The sequence below is a fragment of the Malus domestica genome, chromosome 05, assembly GCF_042453785.1.
Source record: "Malus domestica chromosome 05, GDT2T_hap1".
Lineage (NCBI taxonomy): Eukaryota > Viridiplantae > Streptophyta > Magnoliopsida > Rosales > Rosaceae > Malus > Malus domestica.
In genome coordinates, this window is record NC_091665.1 from 13380494 (window position 1) to 13385082 (window position 4589).

Sequence of the window (4589 nt, forward strand, 5' to 3'; positions counted from 1 at the left end):
TACTTCAAGTCATTTTGGCTTGTTTTGGAGCCCTGAAGATCCATAAACATGGGATTCTTTGTGGCTGGACAAATTTTTCAAAGTTAGAGTATGAATGTATTTCCTAGTTATCTTATTCTATTATGTTTCCTAGTTTTTAGAAGACTTTTTTCTAGCAAGGATTTTATTTTGTAGTAGTATAAATAAGGCTTTTTAGCCATTAGGGTTTGAGGGATGGGAGGAAGAGAAGAACGCATCTATCTGGAACTTAGCTAGGTTTTGAAGATCCAAGTTTATTTACAAGGTGTTTGCTATCCATGTTTTTAATAATATTTGGTTTTATGATTGTTCATAACTAATTTTTGTTTGCTAGGGCTTTCATGACTTATCAATCTTCTACCTTCACTTGGACAAAATATGCAAGTTGACAATCATATTTTTATTCATCAGTCAATGAATCTAGTAGATTGTCCAAGATAGGCCAATATAGACGTCAAACTAGCCCTTAATATCGTTTGGTTAAATGAACAATAAAAATAAAATATGAAACATATTTTCTTCCCATACTCTAACAAGAATTGCATATCAAAATGATTTCGTATTGCAGCCTGCCATTCAAAGAGAGAGAGAGATTCATGATTTATGTTGTTGAGTGTTTGGGTTTTGAGTTAGGGGTGTGATATCCACACACCCCTTTTTACTTCTTACACACCCTTTTAATTTTTAGTCGTCGGATCGGATGAATTGAAGAAGATCAAAGGACAAAAATCAACAAAGAGTGTGTGGATAGCACACCCCTTTGAGTTAAAGGGAAGATTTTAATAGGACCTATAAGTAAAAAGCTCCCCTCACTTTCACAGAAGAAATAGATTTGATTTGCTTAAGATGTGAAACATATTTTTGGGTCACAATTCATGTTGCTTGTACGACAAACAATTATGATGCTCGTTCAAAAGTTCAATCCACCTCAAATTCGTTTCCAACTCCAACTCCCTCTCTTCCCCTCTCTTTTCTTCTTCAACGTGCACAAAAATCCCTCTTTCACTAGTACGGAAAACACTTTGCGTGATGTAGGTCCTTCGTCGTGCAAAGTGAAAAAAATGTCACGCAAAAAATTGCGCAACAAACCTTCGTCAAGTGCCAAGTGTCGCACCAAGCCTATGAAAGCAGGGTTTGCGCGCGCAATGAAGAAATAATGTATGTCGCACAAAGATACTTTGCGTGACGCACAATCCTATGTCACGCAAACCCACTTTGAGAGAAGTAGGAAATGAGTCACGCAAAGTGTCTTTGCACAACGTAGGATTGTGTGTCACGCAAACCCACTTTTCGCGACGCATTTCCCTACGTCACGCAAAGAAACTTTGCATGACCTATGTAACTTCTTCGTCGCGCAAACTCTTTTTTTTTTTTTTTTTTTTGGGACAAAAATATATTTGATTTAATTTTTAATAAATATTGTAAATTAATTCTAAACAATAAATAATAAACCAATAAAAAGTATTTAATTATAAACTATATGAAGATGTACATACAAGATGTTCGGAAAAAAAAAAAAAAAAAAAAACTACAATAAGTAGTCTTCTAGGTTTGATACGTCAAACTACTAGGTATCAGCTGGACGAAGTGGTTGGGAGGTCGAAGGTGGAGCAAGATCAAGGTTTGGGGATCAAGCTTTGAGGACGAAGTGGCTGGATGACGAGGAATTGTGAACAGAAGGCTCCGAATCACTGCAGCGCCAGTGAGGCCACCGTGCATTGAGCAACTGAACCGACACTGATGACGTTGATGGTGATAATGCGGGAGGCGCATTGATCACACTCCTACGACGAGTGATCAACCGCGACATCTATATACTTTTTGAACCATAAAAATATAACATTAGAAACTAATCCTTTCTTGCATTTGAAACTAGAAGCCAAAAGCAAGAAAACTGAACAAATAAACCATGTGTGAAAAAAGCAAAAAAAATTGAACAAACATTAACAGAAAATTAAAAAGTGTAATGAATCTAAGGCAGCACGATTGATTAAAAAGAGTCAAACCTAAACCAAGAGACCTATCCTAATCTGTCAATTTCAGGTAAGTAGTTCAAAATCATCACCATATGTTGGTTAGGTAACCCTAGAGTACTTCATAATTATTAAATAATTAGCATCGCATACCTAGCTTTATATTCGTTGCTTTGCTTTAATTTGATTAATATCTGTATGCGAGACAAGTGAACTTCGGATTCCTGGGATAAATATTTCAATAGCTTGTGAATTTTGAGATCCTTTTGAATTTTGTTCATGAAACAATTCATGAAAGTTGTATATATATTAGGTTTTTTATTTTGTGGATGACCAAGCCAATAAAATTCATTACACTTTTTAATCTCCTATACAATTTTACCTTTGAATTAGAGATTCGTCTGTTGTACGCTTGTCTAATATTGAATTTGCATAAAATTAGCCTTTCAATGTATCTGCAAAAACAAAACACAAACAAAAAGCAAATTGTAACTTGTTCTTAGAGTTTCTGACAATTGAAGTAGGAACCAATTGAAGTAGTGATAAGTGAACCAATTCTTATAGAGATTTTGACAAGCAGGAAAACGTCAAGCCTTCGAATGTTGGAGACTCAATTGCTATTTCAACTAACACAACACAAGGTAAAAATCATTAAAATCAACCGAAAGATCATAAATCAGTTGATGTCAAGTAGTGAACAACTAAGTCATTATCCAAGTCCATAACTATTCATAACCCTAGACACAGCCTTAATCCGCCTTTCTTACTTCTCATCTGGAATTATGAATCTTCTACTGCACTGGAGTTAACCATCCAGATGACCACTAAGCAGCATATCCTTGAATGCTACTATTCGCTTCTTCATGTTCTGCTATCTATCTCAACAGCCAACCATTGCAATCTAATAGACAAGATAACTTTTGATCTCAACCATTCCATTTAACAAGGGATGATCTTGTAGCTCCTTTTATTTACTCATAATGTATGTACTGAGTACTTCCCCTACATAGATCGGGAAAGCGAATGCTGGTTATATGAAACACCCTAGAAGCTTAAATAAAATGATATTTCATAAAATTAGTACCACATAATCTGATCAGTGAGTACTGAAAAAGGAAGATTCAGGTAATCCCCAAAATTTGGCAAAAGAAACAGAAAAATTCTTAAATTCTCGAAGCAAGAGCCCACGTTAATTGGTCCCAAACCCAGTGAAGCTTAAGAACTAAAACCTAATCCAATCTGCTACCTCAAACTAAACAAAATCCATCTCATAAAATCAGAGATATTCATAAATTAATCAGTAACCAGACCAACATTTGCATCAGGTGAGCTAAATTCAATAAATTAATTAAATCAATTCATCCTTAATTTTGCATCAGACCAACTAAATTTAGTAACCAGGCCAACATTTGCATCAGCTAAATTCAGTAAGCAGACCAACTTTTGCATCAAAAACCCTTACCTTGATTTTGGGACTTGATTATTGTCGGCTTCGAGATTCGTGTGGCTGCCCGTCGTTTAGAACGAGAGGGAAGAGAGAGGTATACGGGAAAGAGAGAGGGAAGACAAGTCTAGGTTCAAGATTTGGGGATCAAGGTTGCGAGGAGGAGAGATAGAGGAGATGAGGACTATGGGAAGGGGAGATACGGGAAAGAGAGAGGGAGAGATGAGCGACAGGGAAGAGAGGTCAACGGGGTTCAAGGTTCCCAAACGGGAAAGATAGAGCGAGAGGGAAAGATAGAGGAGATGAGGACTATGGGAGGAGGAGATGAGTCTACGGGAAGAGAGATTTATACGGGAAACATAGAGGAGATGTGTTTGCGGGAAAGAAGGAGCGAGAGGGAAGAAAGAGGTCTACGGGGTTCAAGGTTCCCAAATTGAAAATAAAAAAATAAAAAAAAGCGCCTAGTTTTCATTATTCACCGCCAAAATTATCAACTGGTGCGACGTAGGCATACAATTTGACGTCGCGCAATGTGGTTTTGCACGATGATTACATTAAAGCATTGGGCAAGGCTCTTTTTTTTAGAAAATTAATAAAAATTTTACTGAAAATGTGACTTTACTTCTTTCAAGTTCAAATTTTTTATTTATTTTTACATAAACCCCACAATAACATATTTTTCTACCAAAAACCCATAATAATTTTTTTTACATATATATCATTCAATCTCTTAAGTGTTATAACTACAAAATAAATAAAATAAAATCTACTTAGTAAATATATATACCATTGAACTTGATGGGAAATGCATTGTACGAAAATAGTTTCAATGATTCAACTGTCAAACTTGTTTGTATATGATTCGAGATCGCATACGCCACAAATGGCAAAAACAAACATGCAGAGATCAAGTAACGAGACAAAATATTTCGACGGTTATAAACGAAAAATCACAATTTAACGGTAGTTTTAACTCCGATTTTGATGATTTTTGTACAGATACACTCCTTGACCCTAAATGAATACAATGAATGAATTTGATCTTCAATTTAAAGTATGTACACTAGTGAATACCACAAAATCTTATGTTATACTTAATGAAAATATAAACAAACTCTAAGTGTTAGTGAATAAATTTTTTTGATGGGAAATGC

At 35.3% G+C, this 4589-nt stretch overlaps 1 long non-coding RNA gene across 1 annotated transcript; it reads right to left on the minus strand.

The window, feature by feature from the left end:
- Window positions 1-1465: 1465 nt before the first annotated feature.
- Window positions 1466-3876, minus strand: LOC103426303 (uncharacterized). Its single transcript, XR_528080.4, has 3 exons — window positions 3454-3876; window positions 2374-2446; window positions 1466-1835 (listed from the first exon to the last, which is right to left on the minus strand). It is a non-coding gene; the product is annotated as an uncharacterized lncRNA (long non-coding RNA).
- Window positions 3877-4589: the final 713 nt, after the last annotated feature.